This window comes from Lithobates pipiens, unplaced genomic scaffold, assembly GCF_037356315.1.
Source record: "Lithobates pipiens isolate NorthernLeopardFrog02 unplaced genomic scaffold, aLitPip1_a1.2 Scaffold_18, whole genome shotgun sequence".
NCBI lineage: Eukaryota > Metazoa > Chordata > Amphibia > Anura > Ranidae > Lithobates > Lithobates pipiens.
In genome coordinates this window covers 137,592,223-137,615,482 of record NW_027507758.1, presented here as the reverse complement: position 1 = coordinate 137,615,482, position 23,260 = coordinate 137,592,223, and positions in this window count along the sequence as shown.

Here is a 23,260-nt window from a genome sequence, read left to right as displayed (position 1 = left end):
AGTGTCTTTGTATTCCCCTTATGTTTCCTATTGGTGTGATTTATACTGAAGCCAATTGACCTGTGATCGTTGTTACCTAACTTGCCCCATATTTCCACATCTGTGATCAGGTCTGTATTGTTGGTAATCAGTAGATCCAGTAACGCTTTACTTCTAGTTGGTGCATCTACCATCTGACCCATAAAATTGTCCTGCAAGACATTTAGGAACTGGCGAGCCTTAGATGAATGCAAGGTTCCCTCCGCCCAGTCTATGTCTGGATAGTTTAAATCCACCATTATGATAACCCTTCCCATCCTTGCTGCTAATCCAAATTGTGATAGGAGATCTGTCTTCCCTTCCTCCCTCAGGTTAGGGGGCCTATAGCATACTCCCAGTATTATTTTTCCCTTAGCTTCATCCATTTGGAGCTCTACCTATAAGGATTCCACCTCCTCCCTAGCTCCCTTAGTGATGTCATCTCTCACATTCACTTGTACATTATTCTTGATATATAGGCATACCCCTCCCCCTTTTTTACCCTCTCTATCCTTGCGATAAAGGGTATACCCTTGAATTTTTGCCAGCCAATCATGAGAGCTGTTGAACCAGGTCTCTGTAATTCCCACAAAATCCATATCCTCCTCTTACAACAGTATCTCAAGTTGACCCATGTTGTCCACCAGGCCTCCTGGCATTAGTGAACATGCCACGTAGTTTAGACTGGTCGCATGTTATCCTCTTATTGGGTGTTCCGAGATTGCAACTAGGACTTGCAACTATACTTACCTTGGGTTTATGTGCTTTGGTCAACCTACCACTAATGCCCCCAATACTACCCTCTGGAATATGTTCTGCACTGACTATCTCTACCTCTGGATCTTCCCCCCTTTGCTTAGTTTAAAAACCCCTCTAACTTTTTTGGCCATCTTCATTCCCAGCTGATCTGCACCCTCCTCATTTAGGTGTGATAGGGTGGCCACTCTGCACCCGATTATGTACATGATCTGAAATTTCCGAGTAGGGGGCACGCCCCCCCACCGCCGCATCTGTCCTGTGATTTGTTATAGCACAAGTTGATCAGCAGGTCCCAGTCAATGATTTGTGGCCTGGACCTGCTAACAACACAGGGCTCTGTACACGGAACAGCTATGTGGCTGTTTTTTCTTCCTACTAAGCAAGGAGAAAAAACAACCACGTTGATTAGTAAAATCAGCACACATTACACATTATTAGGCACACAATAAACCCCTTCATTGCCCCTATATTTTAACCCTTTCCCAGCCAGTGTCATTAGTACAGTGACAGTGTATATTATCACAGATCACTGTATGAGTATTACTGGTGATATTAGTGTCAGTTCCCATCCAGTGTCAGTTAGTATCAGATTGCCCACTGCATCACAGGCCCACTATAAGTTGCAGATCACTGTGAATACTAGTACAAAAAAAATATACAAATTCTAGTATATATAGTACCATCATTTGTAGACACTATAACTTTCACGCAAAGCAATCCACTTATTGGGATTTTTTTTTCCAAAGACATGTAGCAGAATACCTTTTGACCTAAATGTATGAAGAAATTCGATTTTTTTATTTTTTATTTTATTGGATGTGTTTTATAGCAGAAAGTAAAAAAAATAGTTTTTTTTCCACATTTTCAGTCTTTTTTCATTTATATAATATAGTCTGACAGCGGCACCCATTTTTTAAAAAATCCCTTTGACAGTGGTGGATTAAACATTCAACTTCTATCAAATGGGAAACCCACACCCAAATTGAGCTGTTCCCTGCTAACCCAGCTGAATTTCAACCAGTGTATGGTAGTATAACAGTCAGTAAAGGTTGTGTAATGAATGGTCTGATAGGCAAAGCAGGCCCATTACCACAGCGAATGACTATTAGGTGAGTAGAATGAAAGCCTTTTGGTACATACAGCAATAAAGTGGGGGTGAACAATTCACCCCAGTACATTAATGCAAACCAATCTACAGAGAATTGCACAATTTATTAATTTATTATGAATATAAATATTAGAAACTTATTTTTAGCAATCTAATCAGATGATTGTCACTTGCCAAACAAAAATTCCTTTCATGTAACGTCTATTGTTAATTGTCTGCTAGCAACCACATATGGTCTGCATTTTTAAAGTTCAAAGCAATGCAGAAAATAAGGGTACCAAAAGCACAGGAATGTAGTAAGTGGGACAACCAGCTGCCCAGGATTAATGTCAGTAAGAAACTTAAATCCGTTCCTCTGAGTGATTTTAAATGAAAAATATTTACAGCACATTCAACTGGTTAGTTCTTTTTATCAAGATACCTGAGAAAGTACTTTACACTGTATGGCCCAAGTTTATGGACACCTGGCTGTCACACCTACTATATTGGCAAAAGTGTCTGGATGTCCGTGCAAATTAAAGAGTTGAGGTACTTCTGAAGTTTATTGTTAATGCTTCAACATACAAAAAGACATACCGTATTTTTCGCACTATAAGGCGCACCTAAAAGCCTTATATTTTCCTCCAGATCAGCCGTGCGCCTTATAATCCGGTGCGCCTTATGTGTGCACGGAGTTCCAAAATAAAAAAAAATCAAATCAAATCATTTCCCTCTCTGACACAGGGACGTACGCTGGCAGGGATAAACCAATCAGAGAACATTGCTGAAATGCGGCATCATTGCTGAACAGCCACCTGGCAACGAGACTGATACCAACAATGATGACAATGAGGATAGGGAACCTGGCATGCTTGATGGCGAAATTGCCCAGATGTTCAATTCAGACACAGAAGATGAGGACTTTGATGGATTTGTGGGAGAAGATTGATTAACAAGTAATGTGAGTGGTATTGTTAAATAGTGGAATAAAGTACAAGTGAACTCACTGTTTTGCTTCCGTTACCTTTTTTTATAGAGTGTATTGTTTAGCATGCGCCTTATAATGCAGTGCGCCTTATTTATGGGTCAAGTACAGAAATAGTACCCGTAATTGAGACTGCGCCTTATAATCCGGTGCGCCTTATAGTGCGAAAAATACGGTACCTCCTGGCAGTTTTAGTAAGACTGTGCAAAAAGCCAGGTCTATTAGGAAATGTTACTTGTGGAGTAACTAGAGTGGGCAACCCAGGCCCTGGCCTGTTGTGAAGTCAGCATGCTTTAAATAACAGTTTGTGTATTTTGAATCTTAGTGACATATTTATAGAACTCTAAAAAATCCAGGTACAGTACATTCTTTGGATGGATTCCCCGGCATTCACTGTACATTTACCACAAATATACTAGCAACATTTACTATATTTATAACATGTTCAATGTGATCTCTGTGAATGTGCAGTGTAAAGCCGCGTACACACGGGCGGACTGTCTGTCCAACTTAGTCCGCTCGTGTGTGGGCTTCAGCTGACTTTTTCAGCGGACAGTCTGGCGGACTAAGTATTTCGGAATTTCCGTAATATTGTCCGTCCAACTTTGGTTTCAGTGGACAGTCCGCTCGTGAGTAGGCAAGTTGGACGGACTAAGTATGTCGCATGCTCAGAAAGGATTTACACGGCCGAAGGTTGCATTGCAGTGTATTGGACGTCGTATTTCTAGTCCCGTCGTACGTGCTGTACACGTCATCGCGCAAGCTTTCAACGGACTGTCTGTTCATCGTGTGTGGTCAAGTCCGTTCATTCAAAAGTAGGACGGACTGTCCGTCGGATTGTCTGATGGACTTAGTTGGCCAGACAGTCCGGCCGTGTGTACGCGGCTTAAATTGAATATACAGTTAGGGCATTTTGGAAGACTATTCAGAAAATATGTGGTGATTTTTTTTTAAATACCACAGAATATAGAATGTGACTTGGCCCACAGTCTCAAAGTCTGTCTTGGAAACTTAGGTGTCAATTAATTAAGCTTTACTGCTTCTTGATTATGAATTCACCAAATTCAAAAGTAGATATAGTTTAAAAAATTTTTTTCGAATGTCCCAAGAAGATGTAAGATTTTTTTCTATTAAGAAAGATTTTACCATTTTAATAGTCATTTTCTCTTTTATGAGATTTTTGGATTGGTGTATCCTATGCAATAGCTTTAGAGGCCACATTTGGACCCCACTGGACGAAGGATTGTGGGGCCTGCCTGGAATGTAAACTTCAGACACTGGGCGCTGTTTTTTGTGTGGATGAACCAGGTATAGGGTCTTTTAGAGCACATGCTGCAAAGACCTTCTCCATACACCACACAGGACACATTTTCCTATGAGGATTTTACTGATAGACAGTTGAAATCCCTATTTAAAGCCTTCTACACACGATCAGATTTTCTGCAGACAAATCCTCAGACTTTTGTCCGAAGGGCATTGGCCCAAGTCCAGTCCAGGTACAGGAGTAGGAGGATTTCTTAGACCAAAAATTGTTTGCTTTATTAATCCTGACCAATTATGTCATATGCCTTTGCTGCAGGAGCTCCAGGAGAATAATCCAGATGATTTTAGGAACTATCTCCATATGACGGACCACTGCTTTCTCCAACTCTTGGCATTGTTGACCCCCTATATTAAGAAGCAGGACACATGCATGAGGCTTTTATTTTATTTTTTGGTTGAATAATGATTTGATTTGGTATATTTTCTATATTTTTGGATGCATAGAATGCTCTTTTTGGTTAAATTCTATTGGCAGATAGCATGTCTAATTTTATGTGTTTTCTTTTTTTAATGCACAATAAAAAAATTCAGTAGAATAATACTTGGCTATGTGTTTCACTTCAAATGACAGTTTGGGAGTAGGCAGTTACATTTAAAAAACATAATGTAATATTAACAAGGGACACCAGCATAGTTGTATCTTTGATCTTAAAAACTACGGGATAATGGTGTTGTGGTAACTTGCCCAAAAAAAACCAAGCATAATAATATTATTCTTGATATCACTAGAAAAAAAAAACCTTTGAAAATACGTTTTGCAGGACTCCATCAGTATCACCAGCAAAGCAGCTTCATTATTATCACATTACAGAAGATGAGAATTGTGTGCTGCATTTCTAGATTTCATAATTTGCTGCATCACGGATGCTTCCAGCTTGTCCTTGCTTCCGAGCATGCATGTTTTTACTTTGGACTTTTGTCTGACGGACTTGTGTACACACAATCGGAAAATCCGACAACAGACATTTGTCCACAAAAAAATTATTAGCCTGTCATCTAACGTTTGTCCACTGAAAATCCAACAACATTTGTCCGATGGAGCGTACAAATGGTTGGATTTTCCGCCAACAGCCTGTCATCACACAATTTCCGTTGGAAAATCCGATCGTGTGTACGAGGCTTAAGTCTCAGTTTGACTGGAAAAACACACCTGGCAATGATTTTCATTTGTGAAACCATGTCACAATGGATCATAGCCTTTAAACGCGACCTCCAACACAAGGAAAAACCCTTGTATTCTGTAACTGGTGGATCAAATGTTTGAGGAACTGAACTTGAGTTACTTCTTAGCATCTAGATTTGTCTCTTGCACAGCAGTGAAGTCTATAATATATGCATGTAACACTTTGGCTTTCTGTGTTTAAAGAATACCTTACTCAATAATAATTTAAGGAAAGTTGCATAATAGGTCATGCATTGGACAGTGACATGCCTCATCCTGCTGGCCCCCCTTATGGAATTCACCATACATCAAGGCCTGGACTTGATCCTGGGACCTCTGCTGCGTTTAGCAATGATTCTGCTTGCTGAGCTACCTGAGATGTTAGACAGCACTCTCTCTAATCCATTGAACAACCCTGCCTTGCGCCTTGACTTTTGATGAACCTTGAACTCTTTGCTCCTCCCTTGAACTTCCTGATTAAAGCCATGTCTCTGCATTTCCTGTTTGCCAGATTATTGTGCTCTCTTCAGCCAGAAAAAACGTCTCACTGCTCTCACATTTTACAGTCCAGGAGCTGTCTAATGCTGTGATTTTTCACAAGAACTTAGCGCTTGATGGTAGCCTCCTTGTGGTCAGTTCCATTTGCTAAGTTCCACTTCAGAACCCTGCAGCACAACATTCTGTCATCATGGGACTAATCTATTAAAATGAATTCAATGGACGCTGAAAACCAAATTGTCTCTGGCCTGGTGGCTAAGGATTTCCATTTTAAAGTTGAGCAAATCATTTTTTGCAATGTCTTCAAAAATCCTAACAATCGATGCCAGCTTGAAAAGCTAGGAAAGGGTTCTAGACATCCAGTCCAAGGGGTTTGGCTGATAGAGGAATAACATCTGCCGATCAACTTTCTGGAGTTCTGTGCGATTTTATTACCCTTACAACACTGTACATTTGGACAGGGAATCATCTGACTGGGATTCAGTTGAACAATGCCACAATAGAGGTATACATCAATAATCAAGTCTAAACCAAATTGCTTACTGGAGCAACAGAGGTACAAAAGGGCTCTAGTGTGGGTAAAACTACATTTATTTCCTATTTATAGTATATTCCAGGAAGGCACACTTGGCAAGCTGACTACCTCAGTCAGCAGAGCATTGACCTGGGGAAATGGTCCCTAAACCTGGAAATATTTCAGGACTTATGTCAGAGGTGGGGGACATCAGATATAGACTTGACTTCCAGGTTCAATAAAAATAAAAACTAGACAAATCTGTTTCTAGATGCAGAGCTCCCAAGCAGTACATTCTCTGGTGATTGTGTGGGTCAGTACAGTGTGATCTATGAAATTCCTTATCTGTTTACTCTGCAGGATTGGGATAGAGATCATTCTGTGGCCCTCAAAAATGTCCCAGGCAGAATTAATATTCAAAGTTATGCAACCTTCTGACAGACAACTTCTCTTAGCTCAGGGACTGGTTTACCACCCTGCTTTATAGTTGCTGGCTTAAACAGCATGGCTGTTGAAGCCTAGGTCTTGAGAAACAGGGGTCTCTCTCTTTCTGTAATTCCTGCACTGGTAAAAGCTAGAAATTCTACCTACTACAAGGTCTACCATCGCACATGTAAGACTTACTTTACTTGGTACGAGGAAAAAAAAATCACCCCAAGAAATTCTCAGTGGGATGTATCCTAACATTTCTGCAATCAGTTCTGGATCAGTATTTTGCCTTGCATATCGGGGAGAATCTCAGTCCTTGAGATCTTATTACAAGATCTCTAACCTTCTATTCATTGGTAAATACTTGTAACTCCATGGGATTTAAACTTAGTTCTATCACCACTTTAAAGAACACCTTTTGAACTAATTTGGGAGTTCCCCTTTCCATTCTCATCCACAAGGTTACTTTCCTTGTTGCCATTACCTCTGCTATGTGTGTATCTGTGCTGACATCCTTGTCCTGTTAAGAACCCTATTTGGTCCTACAGGAGGACAAGGTTATATTATCTCTGTTGCCATTCCTGTTGGTACTAGACATGTGCATTCGCTTTCGTCCGAATGCATTTTCATCCTAATTTCAGGTATTTTCTTTTTGTTTTGACAAACGAAAGCGCAGAATCCGAAAAACGAAAGATCCGATACAAATAAATGCTTTATTTTCGTTTTCGTTGTTACAACAGTTCGATATAAAATAGGAGATTCGACGGGACTCTGACAATAACAATCTGTGTCTATTGAACCTGTGGTCGAATGTGCCTAACCTTATCTCTATTAGTCCAAGATTATATAGAGAAAAGATTCGACAGAGAGAAAATATTCGACATAGAGAGAAAAGATTTGACAGAGAGAAAAGATTCTGGAATTGGGTGGGGGAAGTAAAATAAAAATAATGATGATGATGAAGGTTGTTGGCTGATTGTAACCAAAGAGGAGGAGCAGTAAAGTAGCTACAACTAAGTACAAACGTACAGCCAACTTACTTTCACTTATGATTGCTAGCAGAGAGAGACAGCACACTGAATCATTTCAGAAGACAGTCAATCTTAGCTGGTCCGTTTTAATTGTCACTTGTCAGAGAACCCAAATTATTATTAAGCATAAGTACAGCAGCAGAACAAAAGTGAAGCAAGCTACAGTCCGACTCAACTTTTTCCTAATAATCTGCTGCTATTGTGTTAGTGTGTGAACCTTATAGTGATACTAGTGTTGCTGCTCGTGTTGTTATGATAGCCTCAGAGGCTGCCTGTGTTGTGGGGGGGATTTATTATTATAGAATCTTGTTACCTGGCTGATTAGTAAGCACTATAACCAGTCCACCAGTTTCTGTTTGAACGAGTATATAATATATATACAGAAACACTTGTAGATGGCCCAGGAACGTCTTCCAATGCCTCCATGTCGCTCTCACAATGGGTTGCCGCAACATTCGTTATTATCAGTCACTCACTATCTGACACCTGACACTGTGAGACTTAGACCATTCATTCAACATGAACGATGGAGATTTGACAAAGCAACGAAAAAAACACACGTTTATAATAATATTCGACGGAGCATCGAAACTGTATGATGCTGCAATCAAACATTTCCATTGCCTATAGGCTATATAGAGTTTAGCAGCTCCGCTGAATCTTCTTTATACATTTGACATACACCATAAGCCTACAAAGACAGATTCGACCGTAATTCATGTGGATTTTTGGACGAATGCAATTTTTGAATGAAAAACAAAATAAATAAAAACGAATTTCGGGAGTAACTAAATAAATGTATTTTTCGGACGAAAACGAAATTCCGAAACAAAATATTTCACTCTGCACATGTCTAGTTGGTACTCGTAGAGTGAAACAAGATCCCATTACACCATCTCTAGGTGGCTCAGACATTTCATCATACAAACTTATGGTCTTAAGGGCAAGGCTTCCCCTTTTTCCTGTCAAAGTGCAACCTATTAGCTCTATGAGTGCTTCTTGGGCTTTTTGGCATAACCAAAACTTTTTTCCAGATTTGCAAGGTTGCCATCTGATATTCTGTTTACATTTGTCTCTACATTTTACCAGGTGGGTGGCAAGGGTTCATCTAAACCCAGCTTCAACCACCGGGTCTTCTGGAGGCTTCCCCCAGTTTACCTGTTTTGTTATATAGGCCTGCTTGTGTTTTGCTACTGTTGCCCATCCTTCAGTTGGACTCCGTTTGAACATAACCATTTTCTGTGAACAACTGAATCCTGTGTTACCTAATGAATGAAAAAGAAAGATTTTTGTATTTACCATAAAACATGTTTTTTGGAGCTCATAAAGGTAAACAGATCCCACCCCTCTGATTGCGATCTACTCCTAATACTGCTTTTCAACAAAACTGAAGCATGATGGAAGTAGGAGGGTTTTTACAGTGCATCCGGAAAGTATTCACAGAGCTTCACTTTTTCCACATTTCATTATGTTACAGCCTTATTCCAAAATTGATTGAATTAATTATTTGTCTCAGAATTCTACAAACAATACACCATAATGACAACGTGAAAGAAGTTTGCTTGAAATCTTTGCAAATTTATTAAAAATGAAAAGCAAAGAAAATCCCAAATACAGTACATAAGTATTTACACCCTTTGCTCAATACTTTATTGAAGAACCATTCGCACCAATTACAGTCCCAAGTCTTTTTGAGTATGATGCTACAAGCTTGGCACACCTATTTTTGGGCAGCTTCTCCCATTATTCTTTGCAGGACCTCTCAAGCTCCATCAGGTTGGATCAGGAGGGTCAGTGCAAAGCCATTTTCAGATCACTCCAGAGATGTTCAGTTGGGTTCAAGTCTCTACTCTGGCTGGGCCACTCAAGGACATTCACAGAGTTGTCCCATAGCTACTCCTTTGTTATCTTGGCTGTGTGCTTAGGGTCATTGTCCTGTTGGAAGATGAACCACTTCCCTAGTCTGAAGTCCACAGTGCTCTGGAGCAGGTTTTCATCAAGAATGTCTCTGTATACTGCTGCGATCATCTTTCCCTCAAGACTGACTAGTCTCCAAGTTCCGGTTACTTAATATCATCCCTACAGCATGATGGTAGATAAACGTGCCTAGATATTAAAAAAGGGATAGTAATGATATAGTCGGTATCCTCATCCTCATAAATTTTATACAGAGAGCAAATATAGGGAAAGGGCCTATGCATGGAACACTCCAACCATGGACTAGCCAACCATCCCCCAGTGGAGTAAAGGACTATCTTGATACCCAGAAAAATATAACAGATACAATTAAAATAGTTTTATTTGAAAAAAGGAAAAATATATGAATTTAAAAACAATTGCTGACAGACAACATAATTACAACGCACAATAATGTATTTAGATGGTACCCATCAATCTCATATAGAGAGGTTCAGGGCAAAATAACTGATGTCCAAGTTGATCGCATTTTTCAACTAGTTTCACGACTTAATGTCGCTTCTTCAGGAAAATCTTGGTACAAATCTACGATTAAATATATAACGTCAACATTGTTGGTATAGTATACAAAACACATGTCAAAATCTCATTGTACAGAGTATTTTTATAACCATAAACACCTTTAGTACTACAGAGCAGATGGCTCACCACCGTGAGGAACCAAAATACGGACCAAAAGTGGAACACGGGTGGCTCCCACCATCTGGGCTTAACCACCCTCGGGGCGGACACGGGAGGTTTGAATGAACAAAGCCAGCTGGAAGGAAAAAATGGTAATACCAGTGTCATTAATCTCAGTATATTTTGTTGCCATTAGTCAGTTAATATGTAGTCAGGGGTAATCTCAATGGGCACTTAACATACCAATATACTCATCAGCAAGTATCAGCTTGGAATCCACATCCAAGATGACTGCATTGATCACAGACAGTTTTTTATGGAGGCGGCTTGGTATAGCAATGATATAAAACAGGTCCCCTGTCAGTAGTCCCCAACAGCAGAAACAGGAGGAGTCTCAGATTAATCTGGCTTAAGATAGTGATCCCAGTAGAGCAAATATATAACATATTAGTCTAGTGGGAATGTTTGTTACCCCAGGGTAAAAAAGTAACTAAGAGCCAGATATGAATAGGGGCTAAATCTGTAATGTGTAGTTACCTAGTAGTTAGTTAGGATCTGTGCCGCCGTCTGCTGCGCCGTCAGTCAGGGTGAAGAGAGCCGCTCTGACAGGGAGCCATATGGCTCCCCTTTTAACCTCCAACCCGGCGACATCAACAAGCGGCGTCAAGCGCTGAGCGATGACGTCGCCGGGTCCGCCGCTCCAAGTGCGCATGTGTCACTACGTGACAGCGCGCACTAGCTTTCGGTCACCATGGGAACTTCCATGTGATCGGAAGCAACAGACCGGGCCCTCTCCCATACGGGGGAGGAGTCCGAGTCTGCTGGAGAGGCGCATGCCCGCCCCTAGGAGCTTCCTCCTAATGTTCCCAATGTCCAATGTCAAACAGAAAAAAGCATTACTGAAATTACAAAAGAGGACTGACATTGTTATTAAGAAATCAGATAAAGGGGGTAACCTGCTATTGATGACACATCAACAATATCAATCGATGTGCCTGAAAGTACTGCTTAACCACGTTTGGTATACAACTATAGACCAAAACATGGTAGCAGCATTTACGTCCGAATTTCAGACCTTGGTTACGGAAGCACACAGGCAGGGTTTAATTGATGATGAAACCTTTAAATTTATAAATACAGCTAAGCCTCGAATCCCCACATTCTATACACTTCCAAAAACGCATAAGAACTTGGACAACCCCCCTGGACGTCCTATAGTCTCAGGAATGGGGTCACTCACTGAGAATGCGAGCAGGCTAGTTGATTCCTGCCTGATGCCTCATGTAACTAGTTTACCTTCCTATATCAAAGATACCACTGACCTTTTGTGACATTTGGAGGGGGTGCAGATCCCTCCCGGACACCCTCCTCGTGGCATTGGATGTAGAGGCGCTATACTCAAGCATCCCAGCATCCCCCATGAGCAGGGCGCTCGGATGGTCAACACCTTCCTCATGGAACAAGATCAAACCACCTGGCCATTCAATAACTTTATACTACATCTCTTAGAATTCATTCTCAATAAAAACTTTTTTACTTTTATGGATCAGATCTATTTACAAACCCAGGGCGTAGCGATGGGGACGCCTTGCGCACCGTCTTATGCGAATCTATACTTGGGTGGCTGGGAACGGTCAATCTTTGGTGATGAATCCCTACAACTCTATTTAGATTGTATACTCTGTTGGTACAGATTTATAGACGATCTTTTCATTATCTGGACTGGTACTACTCAGGACCTTGAGGACTTAGTGAAAATCCTCAATAGAAACACATTTAATTTAACCTTTACATATACTTACCATCCAAAAAATAATGCCGTCTTGAACCTTAATATCATCAAAGATGACTCCGGTGGATTGATTACCAATCTGTACCAGAAATCAACGGCAGACAATACATTATTGCATGCCACGAGTTCACATCCCCGCCCCTTAGTGCGTAGTATACCCTACGCTCAATACTAAGAATAAGACGGAACTGCACCACAAATCAGGATTTCCTTTCCCAAGCTGAAGCGTTACGCGAGCACTTATTGAGTCGAGGCTACACACATTCCAACCTGAGAAAAGCCTTTAAGGCCTGTAGTCGTACATGAGAGTCCCTACTATATGGCCCTTCCCGACCTGATCATCCACCCACAGTCAAAATCATCACTAAATACTCCATGCATCACAATATACTTAGGAAGATATTGTCAGACCACTGGCACCTTCTGATGGACCAGCACACTTTGGCAAAATATATAAAACTGACCCCGGAATTGGTGTTTAGAAGGGCTACAACCTTAGGGGTTAAATTGACTAAAATTAATTATAGAGCAACCACACGAGAGTGGCAGGGCCCTCGTGGCACCTACCAATGTGGAAATTGCCCCCGATGTCCCTGGATTCTGGAGGGAATGACTTTTAACCTCCCGAATGGAGAATGCTTTACCCCACCCTTTCATGCCAACTGTAGCATCAGGGAACTACACCAGAGGATGGGGGACCACCTCTACTATTCCTCCGGTGGTAAACCAACTGCGGTGGGTCGCAATATTGGCATCCACCACAGCTACCAACCTGAGGTGGTTACGTTTTTTGTTTTAGAAGTGGTTATTGAAGATAAACATGGAGGCGACTGGGATAGGGAAATCCTAAGACGTGAAACATACTGGATAGAGCGTTTAGACGTCCTAATACCCCCTGGGTTGAATGAAACTAGGACTTACAAATATTTTCTTAAATGATGGCAACTTTCACTATATCTCTTCTTCCCCTGTCTTTACCCTTTTCCTTCCCTCTTCTGTTTTCTTTTCCCTTTCCTTCTCTTTTTCTTTTCCTTTTTCTTCTCTCGGGTTCCTATGATCCCATTGTCCCCTATTTGAGCCATTCCCTCCCTCCATCTGTAGAAGTAGGCTATTGTGCTTATTCTTTTGAGTACTGTTATATGTTATATGTTATGTATGTTTCCTTTTTGTTTTTTTCATTTTTTATATGAATATTCTTTTACTACTGTTTATAAATTATCTTTTTTTTTTTTATACTTTAAAGAGTTTATTGAGGCCGATAATAATACAATGTGAACAAGAAACACAATGACATCCATAGCTATACAATCAAATAAGCTGAAGGTTATCTATAAAACCAGAATACATCATACTGTGAGCTGGAACCAAAGTAGGACGGTGTGGTTGCTATCACTGTTCGCCAAATGGCTCCGCTGTAGGCGGTAATCTAAAGTCCCACAGCAGTGCCATTAATGAAATCAACAGACAAAGTTCGCATACCACATGCAAATATAACCAGAGAACATATTTCCATTGTGTTTAACAAAAATTAGGAAAGTCATAAAGCCTCAGAAGAGTGTTATATAAAGAGTAGGTAGCAGAAAATAGCGGGAAAAGGCACGGAAGAGGAGGGGAAAGGGGCCTTGAAAGGAAGAGGAAGTGAGAAAATAAAATAGACGAGTAAGTGAATGAGAAATGAAAAGAATAAAAAAGGTAAAGGGGGGATCGGAAATAAGAAAGAGAGGGTCAACTCCCATAGCCAGCGGAGTCGCCTCCACGTGGCTTTGGAAGATGTGGGTCATTCCTAGAGAGCAGTGTGCTTCCCCTTTTCAACCTGAGACAATCTCTGCGAATGTCGCTGAGTACCTGAAGATAATCCATGGTTGCCAAGTTACCAGGAAACTCTCCACTTTTTCATCTGCCTGAGCCCTTGTGTTTTCCAATTCGTAGATGTCTACAACTCTGTGTAGCCAATCTTTCACAGAAGGGACCAGAGAGGACTTCCAGTGCACTGGGATTAAAGATTTTGCCGCATTCAGTAGATGTACGGTGAGAGAGCGCTTGTATCTCTTCAGAGACCAGCTGGATATGTGTAACAAGCAGCCAGCAGCATCCAGGGCCAAAGTGGTACCTGTCATCTCCCTGATGTGCTTCCTTACTGTATCCCAAAAAGGGACAATCCGCGGACAATGCCACCATATGTGCAGTAAGGAACCCACCTCCCCCTGACACCTCCAACATAGTTCGGGAACCTGTGGGTTCCATCTGTGTAACCTCTGGGGGGGTTAGGTACCATTGTGTCAGTAATTTAAAGGCCGTTTCCTGAATTTTAGTGCTGATTGAGCACTTATGAGCTAACAAACAGGCACTCCTCCACTGCTTCTCACTGATTGTTACCTGTAGGTCCTCCGACCACCGTCTCCTGGGTCCGTCCCCCATTGGCTGTTTAGCCTCCTGCAGCCACTCATATGCTATCGAGGTAGCCTTAATAACCTGTGTACCAGAGAGACACACCGACTCAAAGCCTGTCAAGCGCCTATTAAACGTGCCCAACTTCCCGTGCGTCTGTAAATAACTCCTCAGTTGGAGGTAAGTCCAGAAAGTCAGCCTGGGACGGCCCAAGTCCCCTTTCATTTCTGGGAGGCCTTTCACCTCATTGTGTGTGTAACAGTCCTTGGCTAGTAAGGGTCTATCTCCATTGATGGTCTGAAGCTGTGGGTTACCTAGTCCTGGTATGAAGTCTGGATTGTCGTGAAGTGGTGTCAAGGGGCCTCTGCCTGAAGTGATTTCGGTCCGTAGGGGGAGATCCTGTATCAGCCTAAGTGTCGTCCCGGTTACCGGGTGTCGTTTCAGGTCGTCCGGATATGCCTCCCATGGGATCCAGGGTGAGAAAGTCAGCGGTAATGAAAAGATTGACCTCTCCAACGCAACCCAGTCCTTAGTGTTGCCATGGCAGTGCCAATCTATGATTCTCGCCACATGCGCAGCCACATAGTAATTGTGAAAATCAGGTATTCCCAGTCCTCCAAGCTCCTTTGATCTAATCAAGGATTCGTACTTAATTCTCGGCTTTTTGTGCGCCCAGATAAACTTCATGATCAACGATCGGAGGGCATGAAACCAACGCCTCGGGATCTTGATGGGAAGTGTGCGAAACAAATAAAGAAGCCTGGGGAGAACTGTCATTTTGACGATCGCTGCACGTCCAAACCATGAGAAGTTTCCTGTGTGCCATCTCGTCAGGTCTTGTTCAATGACCTTAAATATGGGCGTAAAGTTTTGCTCAAAGGCCTGGGAGACCTGCGAAGGCAATCTAACTCCCAAATAATTCAGGGAGTGAGATTCCCATCGAAAGGGTGAGTTGGCTTTCGTCGAGATAAGCGTCTAGGTCGGTAATGTCACGTTCAAGGCCTCAGATTTCGCGTAATTTATTTTTAGGTTGGATATGTATCCATATTGTTTAAAAGCATTCAACAAATTAGGGAGGGACGTGTGTGGAGAAGTCAAGTAAAAAAGCAAGTCGTCTGCATAAGCTGCAACCTTGAACTCCCCGCCCGCCATCCGGAAGCCGCTTATGGAGGGCTCTAAATTAATCAACCTAATGAACGGCTCCAGGGTCAAAATAAATAACAGCGGAGACAGTGGACAACCCTGTCTTGTTCCGTTGGCGATACGGACCCTCTCGGATAGTGTGCCATTTATTTTCAGTTGAGCCGTGGGATCCCGGTACAAAGTCGAGATCCAGGCTAACATGTTTGTGCCCAAACCCACATGCCTACACGTGGCCATCATGTAGTCCCACGCCACTCTGTCGAAGGCCTTCTCCGCGTCCGTAGACAGGAGAAGGCCCTCGACCGCACCCCGTTCCGCCACGTGGATCAGCAGCAAGGACTTAATAACATTGTCATAAATTATCTCTTTCAAGATTATATTTAGAAGTTTGGTGAGATGCGATATAGATATTCCAAATACGCAGTTTTTGACTAGGTTTTGTTCCTTTTTTTACCTCTGTTTATATGTACTATAGAGCTCTGTGGCGAGCGGCTGGGGATTCCCTTGTGCGGACTGTGGACATTAGGAGGAAGCTCCTAGGGGCGGGCATGCGCCTCTCCAGCAGACTCGGACTCCTCCCCCCGTATGGGACTATGGGAGAGGGCCCGGTCTGTTGCTTCCGATCACATGGAAGTTCCCATGGTGATCGGAAGCTAGTCCGCGCTGTCACGTAGTGACGCATGCGCACTTGGAGCGGCGGACCCGGCGACGTCATCGGACTGACGTCGCAGCAGACGGCGGTACAGATCCTAACTAACTACTAGGTAACTACTCATTACAGATTTAGCCCCTATTCATATCTGGCTCTTAGTTACTTTTTTACCCTGGGGTAACAAACATTCCCACTAGACTAATATGTTATACATTTGCTCTACTAGGATCACTATCTTAAGCCAGATTAATCTGAGACTCCTCCTGTTTCTGCTATTGGGGACTACTGACAGGGGACCTGTTTTACCTTTTTTTTCTTTCTTAACTTTCTTTATTTATATCACATAAGTCCAGAGGGGTGGAACAACAATTACAGGGAGCAAAGGCATTCATTTCTCACATAGATATATCTTATATCCTATAGAGCATATTCCATTTTCCTCTTCTTTTATATAAATAAAACCAAATTATTTCATTTACACATTGCATATTCCAATTTATATATATTATCTATCTATTCCATTCTTATCCATTATAATTCTTATTTCCCCCAGTTATAACTCCCCCAGACTTCCCTCATCTTTTATCTATTTTCACATTGCCCCAACTAACGAAAAAAAAAATATATATATATATTATTATTGTTTACCCCCATCCCCCACCTCTCCCTCCTCCTCTCCCTCTCCTCTATCCCCTCACCCCCCCCCCCCCCCCCCACAAGATACTTCCCAGGGGGGTTCAAACACATTCAAGTACGTGAGGACTCACTCCTCTGCTATGTTCCCCATCAGATTCTTCCCTTCCTCAGAATTCATAAATGAGTTCCAAGTTCTCCAAGTTTCATCATATTGATCCTTTCTATCTTGGGCAGAGAGAACTAAGTCCTCTATGGCACCTACGTTTCTTACTCTATTTAGCCACATTGCAATTGAAGGTGGTCTGGGGTCTTTCCATCTGAGTGCAATTCCTACCTTAGCTGCATTAACTAGATGGCATATCACCGATTTCCTATATGTTTGTAAAGGTATTTCTGTGCAGTGAAGCAAAAAAAAGGCCGGGTCTTCTGGGATCTGATATGATGTAAATTTTTGAGAGATCTTTTGTACTTCTAGCCAATATTGTCTTATCTTAGGGCATTGCCAAAATATATGCATCAAAGTCCCCCGTTCCTTTTTACACCGCCAACAACGGTCAGAAGCCTCTGGAAAGAACTTACAGAGTTTTGACGGGGTATAATACCACTGCGTCAATATCTTATAATTAGATTCCTGAGTCCGCAAACAGATCGATGAGTTCAATGCCAGATATATAATCTTCTGCCGTTGTGTGGGTGAAAAAGTCTTTCCCAGGTCTTTCTCCCATTTCTCAATTCCAGGCATTTTAAAACCTTCTGGAGGGGCATTCAGCAATTTATATATCTTAGAGATTACCCGTGAAAGGGGCTCTTTCTCCTCAAAATATATCTCAAACTTTGTCAGTTGTCTTTCATAGTTCGTCGCCGGTCCTAATGTTTGGAAAAAATGTCGCAACTGTAATGACTCCCAAAAATGTATTTCATATCGACCTCCTTGTTGCGTCAATGTGGCGATCGAAGGCCATGTGTCCAATTGTAGAAAGTGCGATGCTTGGGTATAGCCCCTTTCTATAAGTCCCTGAAATGCTCCTGGTTCCATTCCCGGTAAAAAACTAGGGTTACCCAGAATGGGAAATAGTGGTGAATTTGTTGTAGAGAATTGAGGATTTCGACAGATCTTAGCCCCTATCCGCAACGTTGGACCTATAAGTGGGTGTTTTTTAAGCAATTCTGGTAATGTTGTATAACACCAGATTGCTCTGCGTAGGGGTATTGAACTGCATTTTTGTTCTATTTCTGTCCATAATTTAGATTCTGTATGTCTACACCAGTCTATCACTCTGCCAATGTGTACTGCCTGGTAATATTTAAACATATCTGGTACTGCCAGGCCGCCGTAACGTTTAGGAGCTCTCATGATGTTTCTATTGATCCTTGGTCGTTTGTTTGCCCATATAAATTTAGTGAAAAGAGTATCTATCTGGCGGAAAAAAGGTGTTGGAATATCTATAGGTAAGGTCTGAAATAGATATAACAGTTTTGGCAGTATGTTCATTTTTATAATATTACATCTAGCAAACCACGAGTGTAATCCCTGTTTCCATTTGTCGAATAGTACCCGAATTTCCTGTAGTAACGGGGGGAAATTTTCTGTAAAAGTCTTTTCCATCTTATCTGGTATATATGTACCTAAATACTTAAGTGCTACATTCACCCATTTAAAGCTATAATTAGGCCGTATAGTCTGTTGTACCCCTATGGGCAGAGCTACCCCCATTGCCTCCGATTTTGTATAATTTATTTTTAGATTTGATATCTCCCCATATCTTACAATTTCCTCCATAAGGTTTGGTAAGGAGATGTGTGGTCTGGATAGGGAAAACAAAAGGTCATCTGCATATGCTGATATTTTGTAGTTATGCCCCCCAATTTGGAGTCCCTGGATATCCGGGTTTTGTCGGATTTTATTTAATAGTGGTTCTAATGAAAGGACAAACAATAGGGGTGAGAGAGGGCAGCCCTGGCGGGTTCCATTTGAGATCTTAAATGGTTCTGAAAAAAATCCATTTACCTTCACTAAAGCCTGTGAGGGGAGGCATATATCCCAGCAATCCACCGTAGCATACCCTCTCCCACCCCCATGTGTCTTAATACCGCAAACATAAATCTCCAATTGACTCGGTCAAATGCCTTTTCTGCATCTGTACTTAAAAAGACACTCGGGGTTTTTGTTTGGTTGGAAAAGTGTACCAAGTTTAATACTTTGATTACGTTATCTCTCGCTTCACGCGAGGGGATAAACCCTACTTGGTCGAAATGTACCAGCTGATGTAAGTGCGATTGTAGACGGGAGGCCAATATTTTAGTGAAAAGTTTTAAATCCACGTTTAGCAAGGAGATCGGCCGGTAACTGCCGCACTCCGCCGGGTCCTTCCCTTCCTTTGGAATAACCGAAATATGTGCCCTAAGCATATCCGGAGGGGGTGCGGCAGTCCGGCCGAGCGCATTGAAAACCTTTACCATATGTGGGCCTAATTTTGAAAAGAAGTTCCTATAATATTGTATTGTATATCCGTCCGGACCTGGTGTCTTCCCTTTTTTGACTGATTTTATTGCTACACTTAATTCTTTAACAGTTATTGGGATTTCTAAGCTGTTACGGACCGGAGAGGGCAATCTATGAAGACCTGCCGAGGCTAAATAGTCCTCCACTTTGGCCATGGGGAAGGAAGGGGATGTCAGATTATAGAGGGCCGCATAGTATTCTTTGAACCTCTGCGCTATATCTTTAGGCATTGTAATTAGCTGTCCATTTCTTCCCTTTATATTGGGTACATAGATTGTCCTCCCCTTCTCCTTAAGCTTCCCCGCCAACACTCTACCATACTTATCTCCTAGTTCATACCCTGTTCTCTTCCCTGCCTGTATCACCGCTTTCGCCTTATAGCGGAGAAGGTCTGTCATCTGCCTCCTCAAATGTGCCAAATCTTTCCCTAGGAGTGGTGTCTGTACTTTCTTATGTTGCGTTTCAAGTTTTTGAATTTCTTCCGATATTTTTATTATCTGCGCTTCTCGTGCTTTTTTCATTTGGGAGCCATGTTTAATCAAAATCCCCCGCATGACCACCTTATGTGCCTCCCATATCATGCCCGGGTCGCTCCCCGGGGTGTCGTTGGTCTGAAAGTATGCCATCATTTCTTTTATAATATCCTCCTGTATATCTGCTTTCTGTAGCAGACTTTCATTTAAACGCCAACTACGTCCCGAGGAGCGAGCCGAGCTAGACAGGGAGATCTGCAATGTAACCAGTGCATGGTCTGACCAGGTTATATTTCCTATCGTCACCTCTATTACCGACGTGAGTAGATAGTGTGGCACAAGAAATAGATCAATATGGGAGTATTGTTGATGTGGGTTGGAAAAAAAAGTATAATCCTTTTCTCCTGCGTGAAAAATCCGCCATACATCTACCAACTGCATCTCCTGCATCTCCCGTTTGACCCTCTTCCTAACACCGTCTGGGGTTGAGGATGATCCCATAGAGGTATCCATTCCGGGGTCCAAGGAGACATTAAAGTCTCCTCCCAGAATCAACTTTCCTTCTACAAATTCTGCTAGTTTTCTCAAAATTTTATTTAAGAAAGCATCTTGTTGTATGTTTGGTGATATATATCGTAGCCAAAGTTACTTTTACTCCATCAATATGGCCTTTAAGAAATAGGAAGCGTCCATTCCCATCCACTTGTTTGTCCAAAAGGGACCAAGATATCCGATTAGATATGAGAATGGACACCCCCTTAGATTTTGCTTCTTGATTGTGTGCATGATAAACACAGGGAAAAAATCTGTTCTGAAGTAAGGGGAGTCCACCCGTCCTAAAATGCGTTTCCTGTACAAATGCTACATCTGTACGATGACGTTTCAAATCATTTAATAACATCCTTCTTTTTTCAGGGACATTAAGTCCCTTAACATTCATAGAGGTCACCCTTATCCCCTCCATCCTGGGGGAGGGGGAGGGGAGGAGAGAGAGGGAGAGAAAAAAAAAAAAAGAAGGGAAACCCAAATACCCCTAAGAGAGACACCCCCCTCTGAGCCTCCGACCGTCTGGCTCAAGTGGGTGTAGACCTAATTTGGGGTTCGGCCTGGATTTGGCACAGAACCGAGAGCTCTGTTCCCAGTCCCCTCCACCCGGTCCTATAGCCCCCATCTAGGGCTTCCTTTCCATGTTACCTCGCCTTTTTACCTATACCTACATGCCTTCCTTCCTTCCCCTCCTCCCATTGCATCTGCCACCCCACCATCCCCCAAGGGGTAGTGATAATCTTCTCCCACATTCCTCATTCTTACCCTTTCCCCTTTCTAACCCTCTCTTGCTTCCTCCTAATTACAGTTACTGTGTGTTCCATCTTAGATTCCCTAGAGTTCCCATCTTGTTTAAGCTGTCGGTATGAACAGATCTGGTACGTTCTCCCCTCTTCCCCTCTTATTTATTATTTATATCTTCCCTCCAGATTTTCCTTTTTTTCCCGTTTATTCCATATATTTCAAAACTTTATCAGAATATTCCCCCCTAGTATTCCATATACACATACCAAGTTGTATAGTGCCACCTAAATTATGCAAAAAAAATAAAAAAAATAAAAAAATAAAAGAATACAGTGCTAGTTTCCTTATTTCATAACATAATTACAATCTAATAATATAATTACAATAGAAACAATAATACCACTCCTCTTGTGTTTTCCATTGCACTCTGGAATTTTTTCTTTCCCCGTGTATATAAACCAACCTATCCGTTCCTATAAACACACATCTGTGTGTGCGTACACACTGACATCAATAATCAAAAAAAAAAAAAAAAAAACACCACCCCTCTTTACCCATTGCCTTCTCCCCCCCACCTCCTGAAAAAACCCCCCAAAAAAGCATGTGTTTTTAAATAGGGGTGCCATTTCTATTAGACACTATCGAATTGTACAGTGATACCACAGTAATATAATATTACTTTTCACAGCAAACAAACACAAAAAAAAAAAAAAAAAACATTCCTCTAATGTGTCCCTGTTTATCCTCCCCAAATACCCTATATACTCCCCCTTCCAGTGTAACCACCTCCCACCCCTCCCTCTTATAACTCTCTGTGTGCCTACTACCTCCATTTTCCTGCCCCAAATGAACCAAACCCCCCATACCAAAAAAATATATAAAAAATACAAAAAATAAAAAACACACCAAAAAACCAAACCCCCCCCCAAAAAAAAAAAAAAAGGGGGGGGGAGATAGAGACTAACCTCCCTCCCCCCTCGGAAAGGGAAAAAAAGGGGTTCCTTCCTTCATCTCGGGTATATAAAGGGGTGATATCTGAATTCTAAGGTCTAAAGCATTAACGGGTCAACTATCCATCTCCCCACTCAGGGAGAGCCCGGGTGAACACCCCGAGTGCCCCCCCGGGGGGGAGACAAAGGAGAGAAATCCCCCCTTAACCCCCCTTCCATCCCCCCCCCCCCCCGAGACACCCGCTCCACCCAACCTTCCCCAAGGGAGGGGAAAAAAAACAGGAAAAGGGGAAGTCAAAAAGAAAAAAAAAAAAAAGGGGGGGGTCCGGAGGGAGCAACCCCTTTTAGCTAAAAAAAGGAGACCATAATAGAGAGGCATCCCGTCCGAATCCCATATCTTCCCTTCTATTTAAAGTGAGATTGTCCTTTCTCTTGTCAGTCCATCTTTTTCTGGAATACATGGTCTCCCTTCTCTACTAGCGACCTTATTTCTTAAGGTGTTTACTATTGGCTGCAACCAGTTCTGTATCCCAAACGTCTCCACTTCAAGGAAGGCAAATAACTCCGGGAGTTCCGACGGGTATCGCAAGGTAAATGTCGTTGAGTTTTTTTTATAATTAACGCGATGGGGTAACCCCACCTATAGGACCCCCCCATCATCTTGATTTTATCCAAAAGTGGGCGCAACATTGCCCTACGCTGCAGGGTGGCCCGTGAGAGATCAGGCAGTATTTTCACCAAGGCCCTGTCCTGTTCTAAATCTCCACTTTCCCAAGCCTTACGGCTTATTAACTCCTTCTGTGCAAAACGGAAGAAACGACATATCACATCCCTTGGTCTATTTGCGTTTGTCACCGGGGGACCCGGGGCTCTATGCACTCTTTCAAATTCCAAAGGTTGGGAGAGGGGACCAGCTAATTTTTCACATATTGAAGAAATTGTAGCCTGCAGCATATCCCGTCCTATAGCCTCCGGGACCCCCCTAAAAAGTAAGTTCTGACGTCTACTACAGTCTTCTAACTCTTCCAG